The following is a 16,664-nucleotide window of genomic DNA, read 5'->3' on the forward strand; positions in this document are numbered from 1 at the left end:
CCCCCATTGCACTCCCGTGGCTGGCAGCAGTCTGTGCGGGAAGCACGCACAGCTGCACTGCGCATGCACCGACTGGCCAAACTTACGGAAGCCCTTAAGGAGAAGGCGGAAGACGGCGGCAAGGGAGCAATAATGCCGAAGAAGGCTGGAGGAAGCCCCAGGTATGTATACATTTTTTCTACCCCACCACATCTCAGGTATACTTTAAAAGAAAATAATTATGGTAGCCTCCAAATACCTCTCATTTTAGTTGTCCTTTAAGAGAAAAAGTGAATTGGGTCAGGCCTTTTATCTCCTAAGATTTCTCCAGAGTGATAATTTCACACCGGAACAATAAAATGCCCTTTAAAACACCAGCAAGCAGGGCAATAATTTTACACAACTTTTTCTCTTACTTGTTGGTACTCCTTCAATTGCTAAGTGCTGGAAGATTAAAAAAAAAATTCTCATAGAAGAAAACTTAGGAGAAAAAAGTTAATTGAATAAGGGCTCTTGGCCCATACGCAATTCACTTTTCCCCTTGGTTTTCTCCAAGTTGATATTTTTACATCTTGTCAATAAATTGTCGTTAAAGGACTTCCGAGGCCAAATCGAAAAAAAGTGAAATACCTGCATCGCATATGAAGGCACAGAGGACGCCGTCCGCGCCCTCCGTGCCGTTCCGCCGGGTCCCTGCCGCTCAATAGCCCCCAGGTCGTCTCCCGACCTCACAGCCCGGGTCGGGCTCTCCTGCCTCCACAAACATGGCCGCATGAGCTGGCCGTGGCTGCGCAGCTCTAGGGTCTACCAACCTGATCCACACTACAGGAAACAGCCTGTAGCGTGGATTGGGGGGGGGTAGGCCCTAGAACTGCGCGGCCGCACTCGTGGCTATGCGGACTGCGCAGCTGTGGCCAGCTCATGCGGCCATGTTTGTGGAGGCAGGAGAGCCCGGGCCGGGGGGCTATTGAGCAGCAGGGACCCGGCGGGAGGGCGCGGACAGCGTCCTCCGTGCCTTTATATGCGATGCAGGTATTTCACTTTTTTTTTTTTATTTGTCCTCGGAAGTCCTTTAAGCAACCATAAAGCAAGAAAATATACCGACTAATTTTGACAGTACTTCTTCACCTACATTTGGTATTATTTCAACTGCATAGTGCTGAAAATTATTTTAAACAGAAAATTAAAATGTATCGCCTAGGAGAAAACTTAACTGCATATGGGCCCTTGTGTTTTTCATTAAGCTACATTGGGGCCCATATGCAATTACATTTTTTTCAAGAATTTTCTCCTAGGAGATAATTTTTTATCTTCTATTTTAAATAGCTTTTCAGCATGTTTTACCTGGAAAAGTACCAACACCAGATGAAAAAGTACTATCAAAATGATTTTGAGTATTTTCTTGTTTGCAGTCAGTTTAAAAGGCATTATATTGACAATTTTGAAAATATCACCTAGGAGAAAATTCAGGAGAAAAAGTTAATTGCATATGGGCACCATATGGGTGTGAGATTAATGACCTGTAGCACACCTTAGTATGTCTGTTTGCAACTATAGAGGCACAAGACATAAGGCAAGATTTATGACCTTGAATTGAACAAGTCAGAAAATGTGTTAAGGGATACATTCACTGCAAAATGATTTTTTTTTGGCTTGGCACATTAAATTAATATTCCCTTCTTCCCAAGCCAATTGCACAACCAGGGAAATGAAAACTGGTGTTGCCCCATTAATCAAGCAATGAACTATTACTATGGGTACAAGGAACACTACTTTAATTATTTTGAAATATCTTGGAAGTAATAGTTGGCTGTGGACTGACATTTTGAGAAAACTCTAGAGATTGTTAGGCATAAGAATCCTGGGAGATCAACATTTGCAGAAATCACCACATGAACCTCTATGAAGCTGACCTCCACAGCTCCAATCCCATGTATGAGGTCTGGTACAGGCAGGACGCAGCCTAGGGTAGTCACATGATCATTAGTTCCACTAAAATACAATAGCAAGAAGATTTACATCTTTATTTAGCAAACACATATGAGTAGGGACTAGGGAGAGTTATGACCCTAATAGGAGTAACTCCAGCAGGGTCCTCCCCGCACCCACAAATGCTTACTGCCTCCCATTCCAGTATAGCTATATGTCCTCCACAGTGCCCAGCCTTTTCCTCCAACCTTTATGCAGAATCCTTCAACCCTTATGCAGAAAAGTACTGACCCCTGCAGTGCCATCCTCCTCGCACCCCCACACTGCTATCTGCCTCCCATTCATCAACTGTACGTTTACCTCTTGCAATACACAGCGATCTTCTCTCCCTGGAAACCCCACTCTTGCTCTCCCCATCTCCTTTTGTCCCAATGCTAGTTCAATGCTGATCAGACATCACAGTAACGAGGTTGCATTGGGAGAATCACAAGTGGGCCGTGCTCCTCGGTCATTATGCCAGTGAACTGTCACATGCAACATCTCAGAGGCATTGAATACCTCCCAAATGTGGACTTAACTGTATGGTTAACTGATGCAAATAACAGCTTATGCTTGTAAGAAATAAAATAATGCAAAATGAAGGTACTCTTTTTTTGTACTAATTTGAAAGGGTATTTGATAAAACAGTATTTAAAAATTGATTTACTCTCTCAAAGGAATCCTTTACTAAAATAATTACATTTCCTAATAAATATAAATATATTTAGAGGAGGCAGAATAAATTAGGTCATCTATCAATTGGGCAATGTTGTCTAGCCAGTTTATACCATTTAAATAAAACATTATTTTTTATGGATTAGCAAGTCAAATGCATTGAACCCTGCTGAAAACCCTAAAGCATGTTCTTTATTCTAAAGCACATTCTTTACCTGTAACACTAGAACACTAGTAATAAAAGGCTGAAAGCAGCAGAAAGAAAATCTACAACAAAGATAAAGAAGACAATATTTAGAATTATGCAGAAAAAAAAGGTACAGAATAAGCATGTAAAGTAAATATAAAATGCACAAAACAAATTGTCCAATAAAATATTGGGAGGTAGAACCTGTTGGTGCTTCAGGGATGTGCGCTCAGCTATAATATAGCTGAGTGGAGTTCAGCTCCGGCGGTTTGCTTGTTCAATGGGTGCTCTGTAGCCTAGCCAAGCACTCCGGGGAGGGCAGGACGTATTATCCCGTCGCCTGGTCAGTTGGGGGCAAGGTCAGACAAATGACAGCTCACCCTGCTGATGGCACCAAGGTCAGGCACATCGTGGGGTAGAGCATGCACTGAAATGATTGCTACATTAGAGAGCAGTTTATTTATTATTTATTTATTAAGTGCCAGGGGTTTGGTTGCAGTGCAGCAGAGGGTTATGTTTTTTTTGCGGCGGAGGCTCGGCTATAGTAAAGCCAAGCACGTAAGAGCAAGTGTATATATATATAATTAAGGCAAGAAAAGTAATATTGAAATTAAGTTAATCATGAACAACTTACTTTGGCCTAGTGCACACCAGAGTGGTTCGGTCGCGTTTTCAGATCCGATTGCGGATGTGGAAATGCTAAGGTAATGTATTTCAATGGGCTGGTGCACACCAGAGCGTGAGGCGTTTTGCAGAAACTCATACTCCCGGGCTACTGCAGATTTTGGATTGCGGAGGCGTTTCTGCCTCCAATGTAAAGTATAGGAAAAACGCAAACCGCTCTGAAAAACGGCAGTTCAGAGCGGTTTTGCAGGCGTTTTTGTTACAGAAGCTGTTCAGTAACAGCTTTACTGTAACAATATATGAAATCTACTACACCAAAACCGCTACACAAAACCGCAAAATGCTAGGTGAAACGCTACAGAAAAAGCGTTTCAAAATCTGCTAGCATTTTGCGGATCTGCTAGCGGGTTTTGGTGTGCACCAGGCCTTTGAGTGATTATTTTGCTTGTAAATATGCTGAAAGGTTATTTATATTAATTAGGTGATAAATAAGTCATGTATGAGAAGTTTTGTGATTAGAGCCCAATATCTATAGCTGACTTTGGCAATTCAATAACAGAAACACCATTGCAACCAACCCCAAGGTGCTGACACCACCCATGTTATACATGAACAGTTTACTTTCATTTGCTAAAGGGACAGCTGCTTCCAACCAGCTAAACATTAGTCTGGCTTTGGCCATTTATTTTCTTGTTTGCAAGTCTCATCAGGGTATATTTTGCATACTGTTATTCTTTACTTATTTGGGCCTCATGAACATTGCCTCAGTTTTCATGCTGGTAGCAGAATTTGCATGAACTATTGTGGATGTCTACTGCCCCCATGCACATGACCCCTTTAGTCTATGGTGGTCAGTGTAGTTCTGTGCTCCACCTGTGGGCGGTATCTCAACTACAAATACTGTAGCTGAGATACCACCCACTGCAGTTGTTTGGTCCAGGGTCACCACCAAGGCGGTACAACTGGTAACGCCTATGGGGCCTGTGCAGAGTCTGGGGCCCAAACAGTGGCAGCACCATGCAGGTGCCAGCTGCAATCAAATAAACTCCCCCTCCTTTTCAACCAGGGCCAACTGCATGAGCAATCCTGAAGAGTTATTTGAGCAAGCTGGTCAAATAACTTCACCAGGGGGCAGTGGTGAAATGAGGGGGGCAGAGAGGACTGAGAAGGCTCTATGAGATCCAAAGGAAAGTTTAATGTATTATTGTCTCATATGAATGATACAGTCCTTCACACAGTCTCCATATCCCAGAGCTAAAATATATGAACTATTGACCTTTATTATTATTAATATAGTATAAGTATTGCACCGACATCTTCCACAGCGCTGTACAGAGTATATTTTTTTGTCACTTAACTGTCCCTCAGAGGGGCTCACAATCTAGTCCCTGCAATAGTCCTATGCCTATGTATGCATCTGGTAGTGTATGTAGGGGCAATTTAGGGGAAAACCAATTAACTTATCTGTATGTTTTTGTGGATGTATGAGGAAATCGGACTGTCTGGAGGAAACCCATGCAGACACAGGGATAACATACAAACTCCTTGCACATTTTGCCATGGCTGGTATTCAAACTGGGAATCCAGCGCTGCAAGGCGAGAGCACTAACCACTATGCCACCATGCTGCCCTTTCATATCTGTTTACACTAAGAAGCTGTTCTCTTCCAGGAAATATTTGTATGGCTGTGAATCAGTGAGGGCTATGCTGGAGAGAAACTGTCACTTGCATACATAAATGGTTAACTTTTTCATGCAGAAAAAAGAAGAAAAGGAACACAGCCTAGTTATTTGTATGCTTGGCATTGTACATACACATGTCTGTCTCATCATGTCACATGACCCCTCGAGCATAAGGGAGGGTAATGGGAAGGCACATAGCAGCAAGCCTGCCTTTTCCTGTCTGAAAATTTGACATTACCAGAACGTCACATTTTCCAAGGAGTGATTACAGAGACAGAGGGGAGTGTAGGGATCTAGTAAAGGAACATAAAACACATGTAGCTACAGCATGAACATATCTCTGTGCTTTCTTGCTTTGCCTCTTTTGTCCATTTGGTCCCTCACAGATTCAGAAAACATACCTGCAGCAGGGGCAAACGCAGGATTTTTAAGGGGGGGATTCCTGAAAGGTCCAGAAGCACTTATGTCCCCGAGTGCTTCCGAATACAGGTGGCTCCATACTGCCCATGCACAAAAGTGCGCTGGCGTATTACGGAGCTGCCTATCTTTGGAAGTACTCAAGGACACAAGTGTTTCTGAGGGCTTCTGGAAGCAGCAAATTTGAACATGGGACACCGCTGGAACAACTCCCCGAGAGAGGAACGGGAGATAGACTTAGTTTGGACAATTCAGTGGAATATGTCACATGTCACATAGCGCAAGCGATACCCATATGATGCAGGGATATATGCATCTGCGGAAGATGGCGGCGCTATATAAATACTAAATAATAATAATTTGCCTCACCAGGATTGCACTTTTATTTATCTTTCCTGTATGACAAGAAGACACAGCCAGCAGCACTAGGGGAAGAGGGAAACAAAGGTGAATAAAGGAGGCTGGTGCACACCAAGAGGGCTTCTGAGCGTTTTTCAAATCAACATTGATTTGAAAAGCGCTTGGCTAATGTTACTCTATGTGGGTGTTCCCACAGCAGCGTTGTGTTTTGTTTCAAAATCGCAGGTATACCGCATGCAGCATTTTTTTTGAGTGATTCATTCAGAAATCGCTCTGAAAATCGCACTCACTAATTGCTAGCGATTGCTATTGTGATTTTGGCGTGCACTAGCCCAGAGAGAAGAGGAGTGGAGAGAAATTGAAAATAGCCTGAGATGGAGCATTATCTGTATTGCAGTCCCACATCACACAGAGGCTACTTGCCTGTAATAGGACTCCTGTCCCTGCCTCTCACACAAGTCAGAAAGCAGCCCTCCTGGAGTCTAGGGACTGTCAAAAAATGTTCACCTTGTTTAACAAGATGCAGTCATTATGACATAGGGGAGAGACAGATTTTTGCCCACTGACCCTCCAGACAAGCTCTGCATCATGCTGTGTATATATACCAGCTTGCCTGCCCTTTAATTGCAGTTTTATCAGCTAGCCTAGTATTTTGCATTGCCTTACAACAACAAACCTGAATACACCAGACACCACCCCTAAATCACTGAATGAAAGGGGGCCTGGGGGGAGATTGCCCCCCAGGTGGAGTGGAGAGACTGAGATAGAGCAGATAGCGTATCTGTATTGCAGTCCCACATCACACAGAGGCTACTTGCATGTACTGTGTCTCCTGTCCCTGCCAGCCAAATCCAAAAAAAGCTTTATTGGCAGGACCAAATACATTTAGCATTGCCAAAGCAAAAACAAAACATTAACAACATGGTGGGGAGGATTGTAGGAATAGGGGAATGATATAGATATACCGTCCATAGGGGTGTGGAGGATGTAAGGGATGGTCAGCCCCTCACACAAGCTGCAGGCAGCCCTCCTGGAGTTTAGGGACTGTCAAAAACTTTTCAACCTGTGACATAACTTATGTAGCTGTCTACATGCAGTCTTTGCAATAGGGAAAGAGCTGAGTTTTTCCCACAGACCCTGCAGGCAAGCCTCTGTATATTTACCAGCTTGTCTGCTTCAGCGATTTCAGGGAATTTTTTTTAAAGGCACAGGAGTCTCAGGGGGGTGTTCCATACATCCAGAACCCTTGTCTGGATACGCCACTGCTGCAGGTTAACTAAATTCCCTCCAAACTGGCCATAGAAGGCTTAATTAACAAAAAAAGGTAAGGTTATTGAAAAAAAAAGAATAGCCTTCTGCACAAGCTCAGAGATGATTTCAGTTAAATAGTATACGCCTATGGGCCCTTCTACACTTACTGCATTGTGTTGGGTCACGGTACACTCTTCGAACTGAACTTTTATTGCAATGGCCATTCTGATCAATGGAACATGACATACTGCCTGCAAAGCGACGCAATGTGATGTAAGTGCTCCCAGTAGCAGAGAAGCTGCAGGGTGTTACCATGCCATTACCACGCTAATCCCAAAAGTGCGTTTATTTTTTTTTTTCTTGGGTCGCACTGAGGCTATAACGCATGGTGCAATAGTTCAAATCGCACCGCGCCAAGTATAAAAGGGACCCAAATTGTCCATATTCTGAACTTGCTGTCTTGTCACTGCAGAAACATGATTATTGTATTTCCTCTTTAGAGGACTTCTGTTTAAAGGAGTACTATCGATTGAAACGACTTTTTTTTTTAATACTCTATATTAGTGTACACATTACCACTAGTGCTAGGGGCACTTTATTTATTCACCCAGGTCTCTCTCTCACTATCCCTGCTTAAAAATTCATTTCTCACACAGCTCATAGTAGTTTGGGTCACCCTGAGCTGCTTGGTTACTCTGTCACACTGCTCACAAATATATGTCACTGTGTCAGTCTCACAGCATGCAGCAGACATGAGGAGAAATAGGCTGATCTGAGGTGGTAACAGGTAACTAAATGAGCTGGAATATTGCTGGAATATAACTAGCTATAACAATAGCCTGTGTTTACACTCAGACTGGCTGCCTGCTGAGGTGATCCCACTCTAGGCTGCATCCACTTTACAAGCTGCTGAGAGGGGCAGACCACTGTCTACAATTAGCATTATTAGTATCTTTATCAGTAAAGAGAAGCAAAGATAATAAACACACATTGCTAGAATCTTTAACCCCTTACCACCATATCAACAAGATTCTTTCAGCAAGGTGATAATTAAACTATAAACTGAGGAGTTGATAGCAAATCCCCTGTGCAGAGATATGGTCTAGCCCTCTGGGAGCTCAGTATTAGATACATTTTGTATCCAACACTGACGCCAAAACTGACGGAGGATTTTACAGCTAAGAGGCAGAGCTGTGTGAGGAATCAAATTGCTCCTAGTACTTGCCCTAATATGTGCTACAACATACAGCATTTAAAAATAAATGCATACATCGATAGTATTCCTTTAACAAAGATTTTTAATTTACAGCATCACTGATATGATGCCAAAGGAGAAAGGCTATCATAATTTCAAATAACCTGTCCTCCCATTTTTAGGGAACCTAGCTCAGAGTTTGTTAACGATGTTAGGTTAGCTTGGGGCCCAGAAATGGACTAAGAGAAGTGGGTATTGTTCAATATCCTCTGCAACGTAAAACAGGAATAATGTCAGTCTTGTGTAAACAAATACAATAGGTACATAACATACATTTACATGCTGCATTTTCATGTTTCATTATGTTTTGCATCATGATGTACAATAAAAACGAATGTGTTACTAACATAACCTAAAGTATGGATGCTTCCTAGAAATGGCACAATGAGGGGTACCCAGAGAACGCTGAGGGGGCCACAAAGGCTACGGGGCCTGGAAGAAGCCACAGGTTATTAAAGTCAACTTTATTACCCCACTTCAGGTGTTCTTTAAGCTAAATAACACACTCTAAACTCAGCTTGGGAAGCCGGTAAAGACCACCTCAGGGGAGGCTCTACCAGGAGCCGTGCTGGTCTAAATTAATTTATAGTGTCTATGTAGCAGTTAATAGAACAACAATGAAGCAATGAAGGCGCACCCAATGAATGAAGTGGCGTGCCAGAACCCCTACCCCATCACTTTTAGGGGTACACAGTACAAGTCCACAAAGATGGGTCAGCACTGCCAGAAGTGAATTATAGCTCTTTTATTGGGAAGGCAGCAGCTGCCTTGCCAATAAAAGAGCTATAATTCACTTCTGGCGGTGCTGACCCATCTTTGTTGACTATGTAGCAGTTAATAGAGAGGATAACGGAGGGGACCAGCAACAAAAGTGAATTGGTTGAGCAGCAGAGTTCAGAATGGGTAGGACTGAAGAAAAATGGTTCCCAAGTGGGCTGCCTAAGGCTGTGATCACAGTGAGGCATTGCGAAGTAATATAACAGCCGCATTGTAATGAGGAAAGTCGCACTTCATTCAATATCTATGCGACTTTTACAGTGCGGGCAGTGTGGTGCGAGCTATCGGAGTGCCGAATCCCAATGCACTGCAAGCAATGTGTTACCGCATAACGCACGTGTTAATAATGCATACTTTTTATCCACTGCATGTGACGCAATGGTCGTATAATGTGCAGTGATATTTTTTTGTTCCGTTGCATTCTTGTTTTTACAGGGCCCCAACACCATTCCCACTGTGAACCCCCTAAGGGTGCGTACACGCATCCAATTTTAATTGACCAATCGCTGACCAATTTTACCACTTCCATGAAGTATGAAAGCCCTCATACAACATGGAAATGGTACAATTGGACAATCAGAATTGGATGTGTGTATGCACACTTAACCTGTGTGCAGGCAGACTAGGATAAGTGAATAAAGGTATCCTTACACTTGCCAATTTTCTCCAGCAGATTTGATCACTATGGGCCTGATTCACAAAGCGGTGCAAAGTGTTTGCACGCCTGTGAAAAGCCCTTTATCACGCCTAAACTCAGTTTAAACGTGATAAAATGAAACCCGCGCGCAAAACCCTATGGGCGCTGCGCATGGAGTTGCGCGATTGCGCGCGCAAAACTTTGCGCGCGGGACTTTGCGCGCGATAAAGAGCACAAAACGGTGCTAACTCAGTGGTGCAAAGCTGATCACGCCTAAAGTCTTTTAGGCGTGATAACTGAGTTATCACCGCTTTGTGAATCAGGCCCAATGATTGAATCTGCCAGAGATCAATTACACAACCTAGCTACTCAATTTCCATCTGAATTCTATTGAAACAATTGATCACTCCAGACAGAAAGATCTCACTTAAAAAGGGAGGGGTCAGGTGTGCGATAGTGGCAGCGATAGATATACGGATAAGCGGCTTGTTTGTTAGGACTCAGAAGTGGACATTTATCAGTTAATCTGTATTACCGGTATTTCACAGGTGTATATTTCAATTAATTTCAACTGCTAAACATGCAGCAGCTGAGGGTGTGGCAGCTGATTTTCAATGCATTAGGTGTTGCTTTGAACATGAGTGGGCGCTTAGCACTGCAATGGATTTATGATAATATGGAACATATATGTAGTGTAAACGGACAGAATGAACAGTTATCTGGCAAGCAGCACTCTGATATAACATACATCACAATTCTTATGATGCCCACGAGTCCTCGCTGATACTTCCCGATTCCACGGTCATCTGGAGCCCGCACCATCGGCCATGAAGTGAGCTGGATGACAGCGTGAGGCAGAGGGGAGCCTGTCTGTTAAGATTTTATGCAGAAATAAACTATGCTTTTAATGCACTATAGGGCACTCCCTTTATTACACAGATACATCACAATTCAACCTGACTTCCAAGATAACAGATAGCACAGAAGGAAATAAATAATTCCCAGATTCCTCAGAAGCTGCATCTCAGCACTTCAAGGTCCTAGAAGTGACCAAACTGTTTTGCACCCAGCACCACCAAGTTGTCACTTAGGAGGCACATTAGGTAGTTAAAGGATCAAACAGCGGGTACTTTAGAGAGAGGTTGACAGATATATGCTTCCAACACACAGCTTTTGATCTCATAGCCTGGCTGTTCTCTGTATATTCGCCATGGCCAAGAACAATAATGCAGTTACTTTACATTATTGATCAGGTTCTCATTTAAAAGCAATTTACATTATTATCAAATTATAGTGGCTATATACACTATAGGACAGCATGATGAGTGGTTGGGTGGGAGGCCATTATTATAATTTTGGTTCTTTTTGTTATTCCACATTAAAGTAAACCTGTCACGTCATAAAATGTGGCAAGACTAAAGCTATGTACACACACTAGTTTAAACTGGGCTGGGGCGGCCGATAACAACCGGCTTGGGGCAAGGTAGGAAATTAAGAACCAGCACCGCAAAATAATTTCAATAGCAATAAATCACTAGGTGTGCAGAGGGCAAAATATTCGACGATTATCAAAGCAGAAAAAGGGCTGCCCTATTTGCACCACACTAGACAAATGATATGGAGTAGAGTATAATAAATCTCCTTTATTTAAACATCAAGAAGAAAAACATGTAAAAACAGTATTTGGGGTCCACAATTATGAGTATAATAGTCTATACAATACCAGTCAAAATAGGATACAATAATGAGATAAACAAGTGGGAGTACCTCTCAACAAAGATGGCCCAAACCTCCGATTTTCAGTTCACAAACCTTGCGCAAAAGTTCGGTTCACGCGAACTTTCGTGAACTGCAATAGATTTCAATGGGGAGGCGAGTTTTGAAAACTAGAAACACTTATGCTGGCCACAAAAGTGATGGAAAAGATGTTTCAAGGGGTCTAACACCTGGAGGGGGGCATGGCGGAGTGGGATACATGCCAAAAATCCGGATTGGATGCAAAGCAGCGTTTTAAAGGCAGAAATCCCATTGAATGCCAAATTGCAGGCCTAAAGTGCTTTAAAACATCTTGCATGTGTATACATCAATCAGGTACTGTAATTAGAGTACTGCTTCACACTGACACACCAAACTCACTGTGTAACGCACTGCAAACAGCTGTTTGTGTAGTAACGGCCATGCTGGACTGGTGCACACCATGGCCAGAGTGCAGGCTGTGCCGGTTTTCAAGCCCATATGGTCGCCGGGCTGTGGTAGCTCAATGATAGAACAACAGTGACTGTCCAGCTGATCAAATTTGGTCTGTCCACAATGAAGCAACAACCTTATTATCTTTGGTCTGCCACTCCCCGAGAAATATATATCATATAGCCGGCAGTCATTGCTTCATTGTGATATGCAAGCCCCTTCACCGCAGCAAGTTAATGATCATGAAGGGGAATGGGCACATGTACATGCCTTTTCTTTTGTTGTTGCAGCTGCAGTGCGGCCAGAAAAATTAGGCAGGCATGTACACGCACCAGAAAAATTAGTATAGCGGCCGCTGCTAGCAGTCGCCTTAAAAATTCAGGAATCTGCCTGGAGTCCTGGACCCTGTTGGTGGTGGCGAAGAAGGCAGTCAACTGGCCTGCGGGCAGAGATGCTGTGTGTGGGACTGACTTAGTCTTGTGGCAGGCAGTCACACGGCGTGCTGGCAGAGATGCTGTGTGTGGGGACTGACTTAGTCTTTGGGCAGGCCTGAGCGTGCTTTGCAGACAAGGTATCCGTGGTCAGATGGACCCTTGACCCAACGCTGTGTGCCAGAGATGTCACCACTTGCCTTTCAACATCACGGTACAGTTTAGGTATCACCTTTTTTGAGAAAAAATCTCTTCCACTGCGGTGTGTGGCTTTGCTTTTGTGTGCTGCTTTTCCTCAGGTGGTCATCGCATTGCAGTTTGTGCTTTGTAATCATGTGCCTTCGTAAGGTAGTTGTCCCTATGCGGGTCTTGGTCTTTCCACGGCTCAGTTTTCGGTGCCAGAGAGTACAGATGGCATTGCTCTCATCTGAGGCAGACACACAAAAAAATGTCCACACCGCAGAGCCCTGGGGTGATGGCACTTTGGTGGTGGCGGCCGACTGAGTGTTAAGTGGTGTGCCAGAATCAGAGCAGGAGGAGGAAGATATGTCACGTTTCCGTGCGGAAGCTGAGAAAGATGAGGTGTTCTGTGTTAAATAGTCAACTACGCTCTCACAATATTGGGGGTTGATGGCACGTGCCTTCTTCTGAACACTGTACTTTGGTCGAGGGCCGCACGAAATCATGACAGCGCGACCTCGAACAGACCTGCCAGGTGGCCTGCCTCTGCCTTTTGTTTTGTCCATATTGGGGGGGATGAAGTGGAAGGTATGCACTGACTTGACTAATACAATGAGCAGTCACACAGGTGCAGTTAACAGGTATGCACGGAGTGGTATATAACACTGCGTGCACTCACGTAAGTAGGTGGGTTCACTGAACACAACAGGTAGGTATATGCAGTAATGGGTATTACAATGTGCACCTGACACACACAGACACGTAGCGGACAGGCACAGTGACACTGCGTGCACTCAACTCACGTAGGTAGGTGGGTGCACTGTGAACAACAGGTAGGTAGGTAGGTATATGCAGTAATGGGTATTACAATGTGCACCTGTTGCACACAGACAGGTAGTGGACAGGCACAGTGACACTGCGTGCGCTCACGTAGATGGGTGGGTGCACTGTGAACAACAGGTAGGTAGGTATATGCAGTAAGTAATGGGTATTACAATGTGCACCTGTCACACACAGACAGGTAGCGGACAGGCACAGTGACACTGCGCTCAGGTAGGTGGGTGGGTGCACAGTGAACAACAGGTAGGTATATGCAGTGATGGGTAATGTGCACCTGTCACACACACAGGTAGTCACTGAATGTGCTGGGCCTGGCAGTGGCACACACAGTATGAATTATCAAGGCTGTCTATGCAACACAAGTGTCAGTGGGACACACAGAAAAAAAAATAGATCACAAGAACAAGATTAGCTCTCAAGAGAGCTGTTGTGGGGTGCTATTTTAGCAATAAGAATCAGCAAGGAGCAAGCTAAGAAGCCTACAAGAGCCTAACTAATCTTTCTCTATGAGAGAGTCTGCAGCAGCTGTCCCTTCTCTATTTACTACAGGCACACGAGTGATTAAATTGGGGGCGATGCCTGCCTTTTATAAGGGGGGGGGGTAGATGGCTCCAGGAGGGAGTGTAGCCTGATTGGCTACAATTTGCTTGCTGACTGTGATGTAGAGGGTCAAAGTTGACCCTAATGGTGCACTATGGGGGCGAACCGAACTTCCAGAAAAGTGTGTGGTTCTTCGCGATCGCGAACCTCCTGGAACCGTTTGCCGGCGAACCGTTCGGGCCATCTCTACCTCTCAATGCCTAAAAAGAGAAATACATACAAATAGGAACAAGCTAATGGTCACAGCATGTCAAAAATTATGAAAAAAGCACAATGCGCAAAAATGAATATTTAGGCCTTGATCCCGGGGTGTGGGTCCTCTCTTCTGCCATTGATTCAGTAAATGCAGCGTTGCCTCACTCCTTGCACTTTATATTCCTTCATCTTTGTGCCATTACATTGCACACATTTTTTCATTCAAGGTTGCGACTATGTACAGTAATATATTGCACTCATTGCACTTTATTCTTGTTTCATGTTTATGCACGTTAGATTATATACCAATCCATTGTAATTTGATCACTTTGCCTTGAGCGATCTCACTATATTGATTTATATTTTTGGTAATTGTTTCATAGTAGCATCCTAAATATTCATTTTTGCGCATTGTGCTTTTTTCATAATTTTAGACACGCTGTGAGTGTGACCATTATCTTGTGTCTATTTGTATGTATTTATCTTTTTTGGCATTGAGAGGTACTTCCACTTGTTTATGTCATTATTGTATCCTATTTTGATTGGTATTGTATAGAATATTATACTCATAATTGTGGACTCCAGATCCCTGTTGTTTTTAAATGTTTTTATTCTTGATGTTTAAATAAAGGTGATTGTAACGATATGTGTCAGCAAAAATAGAGTTCTGATTATGAGGTGATCTGCAGTATCACCTATAATGCAGATATATACCTGATTATATGGTGATCTGCAGAATCAGCTGTTAGCAAATGTAGTGCTTGGTGCAACAGTAGTACAGAAAGATAGCAATACCTCACCAGAGGAGCTAGTGGGTACTAACAGTGCAGAGCCCCTCACCAGAGTCAGCGCCCTCTGGTGAGAGTAGAGTGGTCAGACTGATCAGGTTTTGTAACAGGCGGGCAGATATAGTACAAAATCGACAGGCAAGAGAGTAGTGAGATATTCAGGCCAAGTTCAGCAACAGAGTCAGATGGGCAGAAGTACAGAATCGATAAGCAAGAGCAGAGTCAGAGGATAAGCAGAGTCATACACAGAATGTCAAATATACAATAATACAATAATCCTAGTCTTGTGTGAAATCCCTGGTTTCCTCCCAGATCAAAGCACACCGGATACTATCTAAGGTCTGAGTGCTAGCACATAAGTATTCGCAACAGCAGACAGCGAGCTACTGACAGCTCGCTGCCTTTATGCTGGCAGGGAACTCCCAAGCACGCCCCCGCCAGCCAGACCAATCGGGAGCGAGGAGCGCTCCTCGTGACGTCAGCCGACCCGTAGGTCAGCTGATGCGTCTCCGAGACGCATAAAGGTCTCACCGCTGGCCGCGCGCGCGCATAGTCCTGACGCTATGCGCCGGCGAGAGGCCAGTGCGCGGCAGACCGGGCTGAGAGGTGGGGACGGCAGAGCTCGTATCTCCGCCGCTTGTTACAGTACCCCCGCCCTTGAGGCGTGGACTCCAGACACGTCCTGCATGGCTTCTCAGGATGCAACTCATGGAATTTTTTCTTAAGTTCCTCCGCATTCCTCCGTACCCAAGACCTCTCCTCGGGCCCATACCCTTTCCAATGAACAAGGTACTGCACCGAGTTACGCACATGACGAGAATCCAAAATCTGTTCAATTTCATATTCAGGTTCACCCTCAATCATCACGGGGGGGGGGGGGGGGGGGTAGAGGAATCTACCCCTTTCATACTGGGTGGCAGAGAAATGACATAAGAGACATTATTAATGTTTTTAAAAACAGGGTATGGCCCTATAAACCTGGGGCCCAGCTTCGCTGAAGGCTGTTTAAGAGCCAGATGTCGGGTTGATACCCACACCATGTCTCCTGGCACGAATTCCCATTCCACTGACCGCTTTTTATCTACCAGTTTCTTTTGTGTCTGAAAAGCCTTTTCCAAATTCCTCTTAACCATAGCCCAAATTTCCTTCAAAGTTCCCTGCCACTCCTCCAAAGCCGGAAAAGGAGGAGACACCACTGGCAAAGGAGAAAATTTGGGAGATCTCCCCGTTACTACCTGAAAGGGAGAAAAGCCAGAGAAAGTACTTTTCAGGTTGTTATGCGCAAACTCTGAGAATGGCAAAAATTTCGAACATTCCAATTGCGCATCAGCCACATAACATCTGAGAAACTGCTCTAAGGACTGGTTAACCCTTTCAGTTTGTCCATTAGTTTGTGGGTGGTAGCCAGAGGAAAATAACAGGTCCATCCCAAGATGATGACAGAACGCTCTCCAGAATCTGGACGCGAACTGAACTCCCCTATCTGACACCATATTCTCCGGAATGCCATGCAACCGGAAAATGTGCTGAATGAAGAGATCTGCCAACTCTTGGGCAGAGGGGAGTCCGTCCAGAGGAATGAAATGAGCCATTTTACTGAACCTGTCAACTACCACCCAAATGACTGTTTT

General features: G+C 44.2%; 1 long non-coding RNA gene across 1 annotated transcript in view; it reads right to left on the bottom strand.

Moving 5' to 3' along the window:
• Window positions 1-16,664, bottom strand: part of LOC137563709 (uncharacterized) — a 46,630-nt gene that overhangs the window by 10,810 nt on the left and 19,156 nt on the right. The window contains exon 2 of the long non-coding RNA XR_011030412.1: window positions 10,561-10,682. This is a non-coding gene — a long non-coding RNA (uncharacterized lncRNA). The remainder of the gene's footprint in view (window positions 1-10,560; window positions 10,683-16,664) is intronic.

Source organism: Hyperolius riggenbachi, chromosome 3 (assembly GCF_040937935.1).
Source record: "Hyperolius riggenbachi isolate aHypRig1 chromosome 3, aHypRig1.pri, whole genome shotgun sequence".
NCBI lineage: Eukaryota > Metazoa > Chordata > Amphibia > Anura > Hyperoliidae > Hyperolius > Hyperolius riggenbachi.